Source organism: Passer domesticus, chromosome 1 (assembly GCF_036417665.1).
Source record: "Passer domesticus isolate bPasDom1 chromosome 1, bPasDom1.hap1, whole genome shotgun sequence".
Lineage (NCBI taxonomy): Eukaryota > Metazoa > Chordata > Aves > Passeriformes > Passeridae > Passer > Passer domesticus.
The window spans coordinates 36,703,030-36,718,664 of NC_087474.1; the positions used below are offsets into that span (position 1 = coordinate 36,703,030).

Genomic DNA, 15,635 nt, shown 5'->3' on the forward strand with positions numbered 1-15,635 from the left:
ACATTAATTATTTTCTTTGTTTAAAAGTTGCCATTGTTGGGATTTGTGAGGGCTGGTAAGCCCCTTCTCAGAGAGTCCCTTCCTCTATGGAGACAGAAATGTTCATGGCTTGGCAGAAGATGTGGTGCAGAACAAGTGCCCAAATTCCATTTTTGACTTGAATCTGTTGTGAGGTATTTAAAAAAAAAGATAAATACAAACATACCACTCTGGCAGTTACTGTACTTCAACAAAATCCTGAAGCTCTTCATAGTTTTCCTTTGGTGGTTTCTGAGGCTCTGAACAACATAGCTATCAAATAGGTGATGTTTCAACCTGCTAACTCATAACTGGAACTTCAGGAATTCCTCCCTCAATTCCACTGGGTTTTCTTCCCACTTTTGCATATGCGAAAGTGTCCCAGCTTTCTGGGTTTTTTCCCCACTTTGATAATGTTCATTCCAATGAGTATGATAACAACATAATTTATTTGAATTGAAATTGGATAACCCATTCTATTATCCCAGAAATTCTCTATTTATTCAACTCATAACACTATATCAACCAATGGTTGTATAAAAATACCTTTATACAATGGACACTGGGGAAATTCTCTTTAAACCTCTCCCTGACTTTTTCCAAAATTCTATCAATAGTAATCAATACTTTTTGATCCACTTAAAACACACATTCCATTCAGAAGCTCTTGATTAAATAAATTTTGATATTAAATCTTTAAGGATTCTTCTCCAGGGTACATGCTCTTTGCATTTACAAAACTTCACAAGTAGTCTATTAATAATTCTACTATGATGAGTTTCAGCACTTCTTTTTTAAAGCTGGAAACTATGTGTTTGACATCACAAGTATGTCTGATCTAGAAGACAGGCAAGCTTTTGCCATAAATGAAGTGGGAGAATAGAAAAGCTGTACATGACTGCATAGATAATGAAGAGCTATGCTACTTTATCAGAATTGCTCATTTCTGAAGAGACCCAAAAGAGGAATCTCCCGTAGATCACACTGTTGCTTCACTGATCTGTTGCTAAGATAGGGTAAAGATGTGTTCCAAATAATAAATGTTATCTGACTTATAGAATCACAGAATGGATGGGTTGGAAAGGACCTTAAAAATCCTCTAGTTCCAGCCTCAATAGCATGGGTTAATATTTCTCATATGAATTTTTTTTCTAAGTAAAAAAATCCCAATGGGTTGGCGAAGAACAACTCTTTTACAAAAGGACAATTATTCATATCTGAAAGAAGAATTTGGAGTATGAGTTTCATTATTCTGACACCAGTCAACTATTCAGTACCACAGAGATGCATCTTCGTCCCCATGCACACTGCACAACTTCAAACACAATTCAACTTTTCGATGCCTCTTGGGCGATTATCACACTGAAGTAAAATTACACCAAAGAAATTCTTAAACTCTCTGTGAAATGAATACTTACATCTCCTAATGTTTCTTCTGGTCAATTTATGAACTTATTGCCAATATTTCAAATACTACATTTAAGTACTTCAGATATTCAGGTCAGAAAAAAATCCATTAAAATAAAACAAATAATAATTAATTGTTCAGACAAGGAGATGAAGAAGTTAGTAACATATGAGGTTGACTACAAATACTAAAAATAAATGTCTTGGCTCAGTTCACATAATCAGAGATATATTTAAAAAACCCAACATAAACAAAAATTAAAAAAAAAAAACCACAAAAAAAACCAAAACAACCCCTCCCCAAAAAAACCCCAACAAAAACAACCAACCAACCAAAAAAAACAAAACAACCCAAAACAAAAAAGAAACCAAAAAAAACCACCCACATCACATGTACCACAAAACTTCTTTCCTCTGGTAAGATATCAAATCTTGTCTCAATTCAGATGCTTCCTAAGCATACAGTAGTGACCTTCAGAATATTAAACATGTTCTTGAAAGCTGTACTGAAGGACTGGATAAGTAAAAGGTGGGCTCAGTACTGGAAAGCACTCCCTGCCAACCATAAAGCACATGTGCACACAATAGCTGCAGCTCAGAGCATGGTGACACACTGCTAAAGGAAGATAAATGAACTCCCAAACATGTAAGGCTAGAAATGCCAGCAATATATCTCATGAGTTCCATAATGACAGGTATCTTGACTCATTCAGTGTCCTGTCCACAGCATGTGAGGAAGAGAAAAAACTAAGTTCTAAGTAGCACAGCTGCATATAAGTGCAGAAAAAGAGAAACTGTTCTTTCCAACTTTCTGGTTTGGCTGTTGGGTTTGTTTGAGTTTGTTTGTTGAGTTTGGCAGTTGCTTGGTTGGTTGCCTTTTTTTTTTTTTTCCTCTAATAAACAGCAGTCACTAACAAACTCAATTAAAGTAATAGAGGCAGAGGCTGAAGATAATGCAAAATATAATGACCTGCTCTGCATGAATCAGATTAGTACCCACAACACTTGAATTTTTTTCCCCTGAGTATTCTCATTTCAAAGGCTTACTTTGAAGTGTCCTGGAAAGTGAAGTTTTGCATTTTTAAAAATCTCTTTAAAGTACTCTAAAGACTGTTACCTGAAGGAAACAATGAGAGATATCCAGTTACAGATGGTTCTTTGGGACTATTACTGAATGACAAAAAATGTAGCAGTTGACAACAATAGTGTTAGTGCCAATTAGTAGAAGTGGGCTAATTCAAAATTCCATTAATTTTCTTTCTTTGTTTAAAGTGAGCTAGGAATTGCGAAAAGCTTAAACCAAAATGACAGTGGATGACAGTCATGAAGCAAGCTTCACAGTTGTGAAAGAAGACAACCAGGGACCTTGATTTGGAGCTAGACATAAAATTGGATAATTAAAAGGCAGTACAGTAACAACTTGGCATTTGTGAACAGCTGTCACAGTGGACAGCTTGAAGAATCCCCCAGCACAGGAAAAACAGGATGAGAATCTCAAATTTTGTGCAGTGAAACAAATGTTAAAACTGAAAAATTATCAACAACAAAAGAGTGATGATTAAATATTTAAATTTGCAGTAGCAGGCTGGGTAGGCTTCCTTTAAATGTACCCAATCACACTAGTTACGTAACTAAATATAACTATTTATGTAGAGTGGATATTCAGCTAGATGGCTGTTTGCCTTTTAAACACTTCACATAGCCTTAAATAGGTCCCCTGACTTTGAATGAAGAAAACATTCAGATATCTGCAAAAAACTTGAAAAATTGATGGAGCTCTTGTGCAAGTAGAGGATGGCCCCCCAAATCTGGTAGCAGTTTTGTCAGTATGAACTTTAATTCTACTTCATCATTTTCCATACTGTTCTTCTGTTCATCATCGGTATAAATCACCTTCTCCATGCAGTAATGGGGCTGCCACTCTCACTAGTGATACCTTAAGCAGGAGCTGCAGCACACACCTAAGGCAGGCAAACTACTAGGAGCAAAAAGTAGGAATGAAAGCCCTTTTATTTCCCCTCTTCATAAATAAGTATCTGACCACCCAGGTATCATGCCTGAATTTATCTACACTTCAACAAAAACATCTACCTGACTTGTGATGGATCCATCATGTAGATGCATCTCATATATTAGTGTTTATGAATTTTCATGAGGGAAGTGCCATTCATAAGCTTCCAGTAACAAAGCTGATTTTTATCATTAGAGGTTCCCAAATCTCAGCAGTTTGAAATAAAAGAGCTGTTTGACATTATGAGATCCTGCCAGCCATGATATTGATTTGTACAGTAGCTTTGCCCAGGCAGCACGCACCCTGGGCTGTGAGCATTAGCACTTCTCTGCACATACACACCAGAAGGGTCCCAGCCACCAATCTACTAAATTGTGCTGCTCAAGTTCACTCACACCAGCCATACTTTGTGAGGGAGATAATGCACTAAGCCTTCTCCAAGCCAGTGCACTTGCCCTGTGTCTGGTGTCATAACAAGAAGTAGCAGCCACAAAGCACGTGCAGGAAAAGCATAACAAGGGTGTTCGGCAAGATCTGTCACGTATTTCAAGCTCCTTATGTATTGTCATCAATAGCTGCTGATATTTTCTGATATGTGAGAGAAGGAAAAAAGTAAGGCACCTTTCCCTGCTGGGAAATATTGGTTTTATTAAAGGCAGCTACTTCAAGAAACTTTAACTGGATAGCCATAGTGGGTAATCTGTTGATGCCACTTTCAGAAGGATCTGCTAAGACCATGCTAGAAGCTTGCAGGTATAAAATCAATAGAGCAGAAAATGAACCAGAAATAGAAAAAAGTAAAGTATAGCAAAGGAAGGGATTAAAAGTGCATGGCAGCAGTCTCAGGAATCCTCTGATAAGGTGAATGAGCTAGCATTCTTTTGAGTGCTCTAATTTAAGAAAATGGTTATTTGCAAGCATAAATGAGATAATTTGAAAAGTATGATAAAAAAAGTCTGACCTCTTAAATTTGTTTTCTCTCTAATACTTAGTTGGAAACATGGGTTACTCAAAGTAATATAACTGTGTATGCTTTGATCAGTGCAGATCTACTGGATTAAATAAGCAAATCCTTCTGAATCTTCTAAAATGGTTATTAGAGGTCTTAAAATGAATCAGAGGCGGAACAAAAATGCAGAGCAAGGAAGTAGAAGCAGTACTAAATTCTGTTTGAAAGTAGCAAGAATTGCTGAAAGTATACAACTTGGGAATTAAAACATGAATTTTCATTCTCAATTAAAAATCTAGTAATGACAGAAAAATAAAATACTAAAGTAGGTGTGCTAACAGAAATAAATTAATCTTCTAGAGAAACAAAACATCTTCAATTATCTGGAGTCAATTTTGTGATATAATTAAGGACACTGAGACAGGATAAAGTCAGCTTTGCTCCATAAAGCTTAGTTTTCAAACTAAACTACCCCAGCAACTATGATTTTCTACGGTTTTACTTAATCAAGCACTATGCATTTGTCCAGTCCCGTACAAAACACAGAAAGATACAATCATATGACCTTAGCAGGACTTAACTTCAAGAATCAGTTCTTGAGCTTTGAAAATGTATGTTGTTTGACTGAAGTAAAAAAAATCCGTCTCATATTTCAATTTAAGTACTATAATTCTTGCCACTTGGAGGACTTCATTACAGAAGGTCTCAAATAAGTAATACACAAGATTTGCAGCCTCAAAGCAGCAAAACCTTTTTTTCTGGGTGTAGTAAGGAAAAAAAAAATCATTTGAAGCCTGAAATACTTCTGTCCACAGTTTACTATGGCATAAATTGGGATATTTTCCAGAGGATTTTCATTATTGATTCCTGAGTTAAACCTAGTAGCTTCATTCAAATGAATGCCAGAATTCCACATGAAATTTTGTATATCTTAGAACCCTCTTGAGGATTATACAACTTTTATCTTGATTGTGGAATAAGGATAGCTATTTCCCACTTGCAATCTTTGCATATGGTCACATCTCCCAAGTAATAGGGGTTGTTTCACTGTAAGATTGGTTTCTTCACGATAGTTTTTAAAGACTGTAATCAAAATATTTCTTACTTTCTCTTTGATAAATATTCAACTTGAATGCATCTGTCTCATTAGGTCTTTTACTATTAAACCATTCTTAGTATTAGATCTTCCTGAGATTTCCATTCTATTCGATACCATTCTTTGGGGGAAAAAAACCCATCTATTTCATTTACAGTAATAAGACAAACCAAAATATTTACATCCCTCCATCATGCTCAAAAAAGTATTTATTCCACAAGGCTGTCTGTAAACATCAATACACCAGTGGTTCCTGTGTAGCAGATATTTAGCGAGGTACTCCCTTTACATTCATCTTAACATTAGGTCCCCCCAGCTTTTCAATAAATACCATATGGTTCTTTACTGTATTAAAAGCATTTGATGCACTGAATCTACAGCTCATGATTATTACTTGCTCAAAATTCTAGATTTTGTACCATTTGTAAAGACTTTATAATTGCTTGCAATGATGTAAGATTATATTATAGTCAAGACTTGATTCCAAAAGGATTTAACTGGAATGTTTCTACACCAATTTGTATCTCAAGATTGCATTCCAAGGCTTATAATTAGCAGGCTTAAATCCACTTAATATGTTCCATATTTATTCTATAGCATTCCAGTATCTTAGAAAATTTTTAACTTCTGTACTTTCTAGAGCCATGCAAACACAAAGCATCCCTTAATTTTTATCAATCAAATATGCAATCTCATAAAAAAAATTCGGTTGAAAAGTATAACTTTCTCTCAATTCATATGCATTGTCATTATATAATTGATCTCGTTTACTTCAGTACTCTACTTCCCTGCCAGCTGCTGCTTTATTTTTCATGAGATTAGTGTCAGACTGATAGACCTATAAGTACTTGATTCATCCTGTTTAACTTTTGTGAATATTGACACAACATTAGCTTTCTTCTGGATTTTCTACAGTGTCTACAATGAACAGAAAAACATAACAGCTTGTCCAGAATGCTCTTTATCTGCTTCTTTTAAAACCATATGCACGTTTTCCCAACTGTTGTCTAATTTAGTACTTCTGGTTAAATAAACAAAATCTTACCATTAGTATGGAAATAATTTAAATATCAACATCATCATTAAGTTTACATGAATAAACTGGTTTTATCCCCTCTCAAATTAAATCTAAGACACAGCTCCTTGGTCCTGCTACTCTTAAAAGTGCTTTTTTGTTTCCTTTGATGAGTCTATATTTATTTTTGTGTCCATTTTTTTCCTATAATACTAATTTGTAGTTCTTAATTTCAATTTACATAATTTTTTCTAGCTCCTTTAATTCTAATTCAGTTATGGACATGCCATAAAACAGGAGCTTCAATATTGAGACTGTTATTAGATATAACACAGTGGAGTACAGAATGCACAAAGATGAAATGAGAAATACAGAATAATTCTTCAAAATGTTTGAAACCCAATATGAATCTTGAGAATAAGAGACTCTGAACACACTTATTCTGAATTATAGGTGTGACCTGCCCAAGCTTTAACCTATAAGCAAACCACTTATTGTATGTAAAAGTACATTAAGTCTAAGAAGCAGAGAGTTCAGGTGCATGAAGACAAACTGCATGTTCACATTCCTCCTCAAACAGATATTATTACAGTCACAGCTATACTTCATCTCAAAATAACTTGATATTTGCTGGTGTTGCAGATACCTTACTAAAGTTTAGCCTAATTTTCAGCTTATTTAGATGAGTTGCAAATGTAATGGTAACAAACCTTAAAACAACTAGAAGTTAGGCAAATTTTTGTATTTTGCCATACTTCCACTAATTCAAAACAATTTCTTTTTTGTCCTTCAGGAATAAGGGAGAAAATGGCAGGAAGACAGAGTCTTTGGTCCTGTCAGATATTTACTTTGTTTGACTGATACCAAATATCAAATAAATATTTATGATGTCTAACTCCATTAATACAACAGAGTGGAAAGTATATTTTAGCAAAAGAATGACACAGTAGGGAGGAATTTCACCTGTAAGCATTCTCTAGCTGAGGAAAGAAATCACCGATCTGCCCAGACTTCAAACACTTAATTGAAAGTTGTCCAATACCAAATGGAAGACAGAATAAATAGAATAGTTGCACAATAAAGTTGTTCTTCCCATTCTTACAATACATTTTAATACTACTCACTTTTGGCCTTTTTCTGAAAATGCCTACTATATGTACATAGAATAATCTGTTTCTAGAAATAATGATTTCTGCCGCACTGAGTTCTTGGCACATGAATGGCAAATGAAATGCCAGTGTCTGGGTAAAGGAGATTCCCCTACATTTATTAGTAGAACTCTTGCAGCTGTGGCTTTCTTTAGATCCCTCTGAATGGTGCTATGAGAAGATCATATAGCAATGGCTCCAACATTTAGCACAGTACATTTACTCATTAACCACACTCTCCAGCTCTCTCAATTTCAGCATGGAAAGAACATGCCATGAGCCACAAAAGAAATAATCTAAGCAAGATCTAAAGCATCATCGGAAATTTTGTTGTTCTTGCCTTAAAAACATCCAGTCCTCCAAAACAAATCCAGTCCTCAACAGATAATTGACTACCTCCCAATTTTGCTGTGTCCAGCCAGTATGGCACCAGCTTGAAACAAGATGGATCACTTGAATGAAGACCTACCTTTTACTGCCCTCAAAACACACCCTTCTCATCTGAAAAATTCCATACTTGCAAAAACACACCACCTGTCTGAGAGCATTGGATCAAGAAGTTTCTACTCCATTTCAAATTAGTCCACAAACAAATACTAATAGTAACAGGCTTCTGAAACTTATTCTTTGCAATAAAAACTTGAAAGGAAATTTAGGACTGCAATGATTTTTTAGAAGTCCTGAAGGCTAGAACTGAGGCATCTTAAGACCCATCCTCCTAGACAGGGTCAATGCCCTTCCCAACATAACAACAAAACACACCAGGCAGAATGTGTCATCCAGCAGATATGGGCTGCAGCACTTGATTTGCAGCAGGACTGATGAATAACTTATAAACAGATACACAAACAGAAGATTATTCCCAAGATTTCCAATTGTTACTACTTTGGGCATGCAGCAGTCAAGCTGACTTTTCCCTCAGATAGAACAAAAGACTCTACTTGAAATTTCAATAGAAAAGGCTTTTCAGACCTCTGAACAATACCATTGTCAGCAGCGGACTTTGATACGGATTCAATAGGCTGATACAGATGTTGTGACTGACAGCAGTTTCCAACTGCAGGATTATTCAAGCATAAAATTGCTGTGAAGGCAATTGCAATCAAAAGCAGCTGGGTCCACAGAAAACACATGGTGTTCATATGATGTTGTCAGCATACGTAGATGCAAGCAAAGGAGGATTTAATTTCACATTTATGATCAACTGAGGCACACATAAATTACTGTAATTTTTATATCGTCATTTAGCTACACTCTGAAAGAAAGAAAACGCTCTAGTTCTACACAGAGATCAAAAGAGAAGCTATTGTCTTCCAAATTGCCATCAAGCTCTAATACAAAATTGGTACAACAGTCTGTGGAATGCTGATAACATTTAGTGCTGCAGTTAGCTACAGATTGTCTAAAGTATGGAAAAGTCAAAGCGTAGATGATTTAAAGTGAAAGATGGCATTGCTCGGTTAAATTTTACTGGTTTGAGTTGAATTTTCCAGGCATGTGATAAAGACAATCAATAATTGTGAAACAGTAATTTCTAATTTCCAAGTAAATGACAAGAGAATTAAAAAATAAGAACATCTCTTTCAGACTACAGTATCTTTAAAGATTTTTTATTGAAATAAAATTAAAAAAGAAACTGTTCAACTTTAGAAATTGGGTGATTGGGAAGTGATCCATGAAGACCTATAGCTTGCTTTGAAAGTCATCGGTGTTCTGCTAATCCCCAAGCAATTGCTTCTCCTTTATTATTTCACATTTGCAACTTTTGAATGTTCCATGCAAAATATCATAAACAAGTAAATATGAAGTAAAAATCCTTATAAATTCAAACTTCAAGGTCATTGTTCTATTTTAATGTGTAATAAAACGTTGACTTGCAAAGAAAAGCAATTTACATCCAAGTGTCTCACAAGCCTGAACCCAGAATGAACATGTTAATTTTGCTGTGCCCTAAGCAATGTTGAAATGATCTGAAGAAATCACTTGCCAAAACAAAAGCATGCTTTATGATAAAATAAAGCATATGGAAACAAAACAGCTAAGTGAAACAAACAGACTGCACTGAATCATATTCCTAGATTAAACATCCTTAATATAATAATTACATATACAAGGGTACCCAACAGCCTAAGCTGTAAAAGCAAATTGCACTAGGATCCTACAGTAAATTGTTTCCGCATACACCAGCAGATTTGGAATAGTATTAAATACTATTTTGAATTTTAAATACAGTTGACATATGTATTACTGTTAGAAATAGAATTTCTTTTAGTTAGAAAATATTACAAGCAAATCTGCTGTCTATAAAAATGCTAATAAATAGACAATGTTTATATTATAAATACAGCAGTATATCTTAAGCTTTAAGATAGAAAAAGTTAGGGTAGTTTGTCATTAGGAACAAAGGATTAAAGAAGTAACTTAAAGAGCAAAACCAACAAATATAATAATTAAATAGGGTAGGTGCACCAAACAATACCAGAAATAATCCAGTAATTCTTAATATATGGAGATCGTCATAAACATGAAACCCTAGCCATTTTCAAAATGTATGTTTATTATGAACAGCTGAATGTAAGGGAGATAAAATTAAATTGAAAATAAAAGGAAAGCAGAAAGATGAGGAAAATTATTTTAATTTTTAAATGGGACTTCCTTTCTATTACAGGTTCTGGAGCTGAACCAGGAACTGCACAGATGTATCTGTGTACAGAACTAAAGTAACACATTAAAAGATAAAAGAAAACAAGCAAGGTGTGCTAATGCATGGTACGGGAGGAAACAACGGGTAAGTACAGGTCAGAGAAGGGCAAATATTTGTAATCAAACATGTAGAAGCATATTAATACAAATAGTAGCACTATTTGTAGTCAATTATAAGTTGTCCATCCATAAATATTCACACAAGCAAGTTTTCATTTGAGCATTGTGTTTGAAAACTTTTCCCTACAATTTAGGACAGAAATTCTGAATCTTAAATAAAACAGTACCTACTAATAACAAAGAAGCCCTTGACTCCTTACTAGAAACCTGAAAGAGACACAATGGTCTAATAAGGACATGCTCATTCACATTACAAACAAACAAACTGAAATCAGGAATCTCTTACCTAGGAGACCAGGATAAAGGAGTATTGGAACGAGGACCTTTCCTTGGTCAGAGGAGTCTTAGGTCAGAGAACACCTAAACAAACCTGACATCCACAAGCCCACAGGCCCTGTTCAAGATGCATTCATGAGTGTGGAGAGAGCTAGAGAACACCACAGCTAGGCTGCTCACAATCTTTGAAAGGTCACAGAGAAAAGGAGAGGTGCCTGAAGGCTGGAAGAAAGCAAATGTCACCCTGGTCTCTCAAAAGGGCAAGAAGGGGGACCCAGGGAGCTACTGGTCAGTCAGCCTTACCTCAGTCCCTGGGAAGGTACTGGAGTGCCTTATTCTGGAGCTCGTCTCTATCCACATGGATGACAAGAAGTGATCAGGAGTAGTCAGTATGGGTTCACTGAAGATAAATCATGCTTTATCAACATGACAAGAGATGATTGAGAGGGGACCTTATCGATGTCTAGGTGTATCCAAAGGGAGGGTACCAAGAGGATGGAGCCAGGCTCTTTGTGATGCAAAGCAGTAGAAAAAGAAACAATGGGCAGAGCATGATATACAGGAAGTTCCATCTGAATGTGAGGAAGAACTTTTTTGCTGTGCAGGTGGCCAATATTGCCCAATATTTTTTAAAGTCTTCATTTGACTTCATTATGGGGCAGAGTGAACCTTCAGCAATTTTGCTAATGATTAAAAACTGGGATGAGGGCCTGATACACCAAATGGATGGGTTGCCATTCAGAGGGACCTGGACTGACTGGAGAAATTCCACAACAGAAGTCCCTTGAAGTTCAATGAAGGAAAGCACAAAAGTCCCACAACTGGGAAGGCATTACCCTACACGTCAGTCTGGGCTGGGGCCTAAGCATCTGGAAAGCAGCTTTGTGAAGAAGGACTTGGAAACCTGGAGGGCACTGCTTGAAAAATGAACCAGCAGTGTATATAAGTAAATACCTGATGAAGTCAGGGCATATAAAATACAGAGACTCTTTTAATTGGTGTCCACTGACAGAAAAAGGCACAACAGCCAGAAACTGAAATACAGGACATTGGACTGAAACACAAGAAAAACTTCTTTGGTCTTCTTTAAGAGTGTCAACCATAGAACTGGTTGTCCAGAAAAAAGTTGTGAAGGTGCTCAAAACTCAACGAAAAATATACTCAGTATCCTGCTCAGGCTGACTCTGCTCTGACCTCTAGGGATGGCCCTGTCAATCTTCAGACATCCATAATGACGTCCCTTCACAAAACCTCAAAATTCTCTTCTCCTCTGGTATTTTGGCTGCCAAACTAATTTTTTTAAACCTTTCTATTTCATGCTATCTACCTTTCTTCCTCCTGCAAAGTTTACCCTAAATTACCACATCATTTCTGATTGCTTTCTCCCCCCTGCCTTCACTTTTATGTCCAAGACCTTGTCTGAATGACTGTTCTCTCCCATTCCAACTGCTCTCAATTTCATAATTATCCCAGTTGTACTGAAATTGCTATTTCATGAATGAGTTTCTTCTGCTGACCAGAAATATCCTACCACATCTTAGACAGAAAGAAAAGGAAAAAACAAATTAAAAAAATGGAATTGTAAAGGGATAAAGAAACTAAAATTTTTTACACAAGAATTTTCATATGAGCCAGTGAAGGAAAAATAAAGAGATCTTATGCCTTCACCAATGCTATTACCCACACATGTTCAGTATCTGAAAAAAACCCAACCCTCTTCCTTTTCCTTCTAATCCATCCCTCAGTGTTTTCATTTCTTGTGATGCCTTTATCACTTGAACTCGTTTATGTTACCACTCCTTTAAACACCTGCCTGTTACATTTACGGTGTCTGCTCCTTAAGTTGTTTCTCATCCTATGTGAAACTGTAAACTTTTTAGGACAGGCACAAGTATTTTGTTCTCTTGACAGCATAGGGGTCTCTTAGCTGTTAAGACTGTACTAGTGATAGATGATCTTGTCTGTGCCTTGGCCCAGATACACACTTTTTCTGCTCATCACATTTTTGTCTGTTTTTAAGAGCTGTTCATCGCATTTGAGTGCATAGGATCCAAGGCACAGCGTATAACATTCAAAGGTAGCATTAAAGACTTCACCATACTGATGGCTCTTAACGACATGTTTTTCCCCTTTGAAAGGTCTATTACTTCTCTTCCATTGATACCAAATGATATAACTCACATTGATTTCTCTGTTGAATAAATAAATAAATAAATAAACAAATAAATAAAGCAGCTCAAAATCTTCAAGACTTAATTTGTGATAACGTGGTCATGGAGTGTCCTGCTTAACTTCACATAGCTTTGGAAAAGATTAATATTTAGACATATGCAACAAGTAGAAAGACATAATTTCATATGGATATAATATTGGTGATTCAATCTATTTTCCAAAAAACCAAGTGCAGGGCAATAATCTTACTGAACATGTATTTTAATTAGGATGATAGAATGTACTCTATCTAAATATATTTTGACAAGTGCTCTAAAGTATCAGTCCTAACAACTGAAGATATGAAGCAGCTTTTTGAAGAAAACATACCTTTTCAGAAAGAAGGAGCAATTTGCAAAGCTTTCAAAGATGTTTAACAATTTCCTCTCAGGGAATATGTATGTGTGTGTGTCAATAAATAGCAAAAAATAAGCATTTTTATTGTCACACCTGAATTGGAGAAACAAGAAATAGTGAAACCAGGTTTAAATAATGCCATAAAGTAGGCTTCTCCTTGTAAAGCTCACATTTTCTGGTTTTCTGTCCTGACTAACCATGTAACATAAAAATTGGTAAATACAGATGAAAGAAGTGTGTTAAATAGTAGATAGGATAAAAAAGTTCTCACATTTTGAGAATGGCATTGCCATTTTATGATGTCTTCATGACATTTTGTTGCTCAAAGACTCCTTGAGTTCAAGCCTTCTAATAATTACAAAAGTTAGTCGAAAGGAAAGAAAAATTAGCAATTTTCACAGAATGAGCAAAAAACCCTCATACCTTATGTTTTCTCTTTAACCCCTCATTTAAACACCATGAATCCTATGTGAGAGGTTTTAAGAAGTTAGATTATATTGTGATCTGCACAGTGTTAATAACACATGCTAGCACCAGATTTAAGAAAATAGTTCCAGAATAAAAACACAAAAAATTACTGCTTCAGCCCTTGAATCAGTTTGTATACTATATAATTTTTTTCACAATCCTTTATTGCATAGCAGCACAGCTTTCCTGACAACATTTTGTTTCCTGTAGCTTCTAAGGACCCACAAACTAGTGATCTGAAGCCCTGACCAATATGCTGTGACTGACATGCAATTCAGCATTTAACCCCTGCTGTAGATGATATATAAGAAGTGATACGTACTTGACCCTATCCTCAGTGTATGTGGGTTCAACTATTAATCCTCAGCAGACAGTTTTAAAATACTGTAGAAAAATCTTTTGTTCCAAATGATCACAAGTACATGGACTTTGTAACTTTCTTCTAGCTATGAAAGATAAATTTATGAATTCAATTCATTAATTCCCTGAGAACTGCGTACTACTATCAGGATGTTTGGCTTTTACAATGATCATTTCCAAATGTAGAGACACACACAGTGCAGTATATTCTGATGTTCAGAATAATTTTGCATTTAAAACTTCTATCAAGCTAATACAGGACATAAGAACAACCAGAAAGGAAATAAAATCAAATTCATGAAATTTTTGACTTTTTATAGTAGACAGAAAATGTCATCCTTTTGGCTACCCAATTTTTTTCCCTCACTGTGTATACATGCTTGACAAAGGATAATTTACACCAAGGATTTTATTCTGTTGCCAGTCAAAACAATGCTGACCTGTATTAACTGCATCTAGGTTGAACTGCTTACCTTACTTTGAATACAACTTGTTGAATAGGGCTTTTGGCAGCAGCTGAATATGGGTCTCAATAATTTAAGAAATTGTAAGATTTTTTGGTTTTTGTCAATTAACATAAATATGTAACTTTAGAATCCCATTAAGGTCAGTGTTTCTAGCACAGAAAAAATATATGTATTCATACATATACACATATGTTTACACACATTCTATGAAGTGAATCCAGGAATTTGCAACCACTGTGTAAAGCTGATGAAACTCCAGCATAGGCCACTGCTTATGAGTGCAGCTGGATTTATGATATTTTCTTACTTACGCTGATATAAAAACTGATTTGGACTACTGACCTTGGATACAGGACAGTTCATATATCTTGTCAGGGATCTAATGCAAAACTTGATGGAAAAATTCAGATTGGTTTTAAGGCACATAGGAAAATCCTTCAAACTTACGCAGCATAAGATAAAAGCTTTTGAATGATACAGTTTAAATCTTTAAAAGATCTTTCTTTTCTTCAGTTATTTTCTTCAGCCACTAGATAATATTTGGTAAACAATAAATCACTCTTTCACACAACATCCTCCTTCCTGTTCTGAATATCTGAACAAGTAACATCACAGGAAACTTTTGAAGGTATTGGTATACTTAGAAGCGCATATTTTGCCAAATAACTTTTGACATTTTTCCTATTCTCCCATACTTAATTTCTTTCATCACACAAAACCTCTCAGAATATTTTCTTTTCTTGTGGTAGCAAAGGCAAAACAATGTAGCAAATATTTCTTAAAGCCATCATAATTATGTTATAAATGTGCATAGGAAAAAGAAAATGCTGTCTATAATGGTACGTTATAATTAAGATATATTTATAGAGAAAGACATAGAGCTATCTGGCTATAACAAATATAGTGAAGATATGTCTTCAAGAATATACTGCACGTGCCTGCAAGGTACTTTCCTGTTGTATTATAGTTGGTTACTGCACATCCATTTACAATGCTGAACTTATTGGATCAGAAGTGGTTCCAAATGAG

The 15,635-nt window shown here is 35.4% G+C and overlaps 1 protein-coding gene across 9 annotated transcripts in view; it reads right to left on the minus strand.

Annotated features, from left to right (window-relative positions):
• Positions 1 to 15,635, minus strand: part of ZNF385D (zinc finger protein 385D) — a 410,794-nt gene that overhangs the window by 47,855 nt on the left and 347,304 nt on the right. The window lies entirely within an intron of this gene.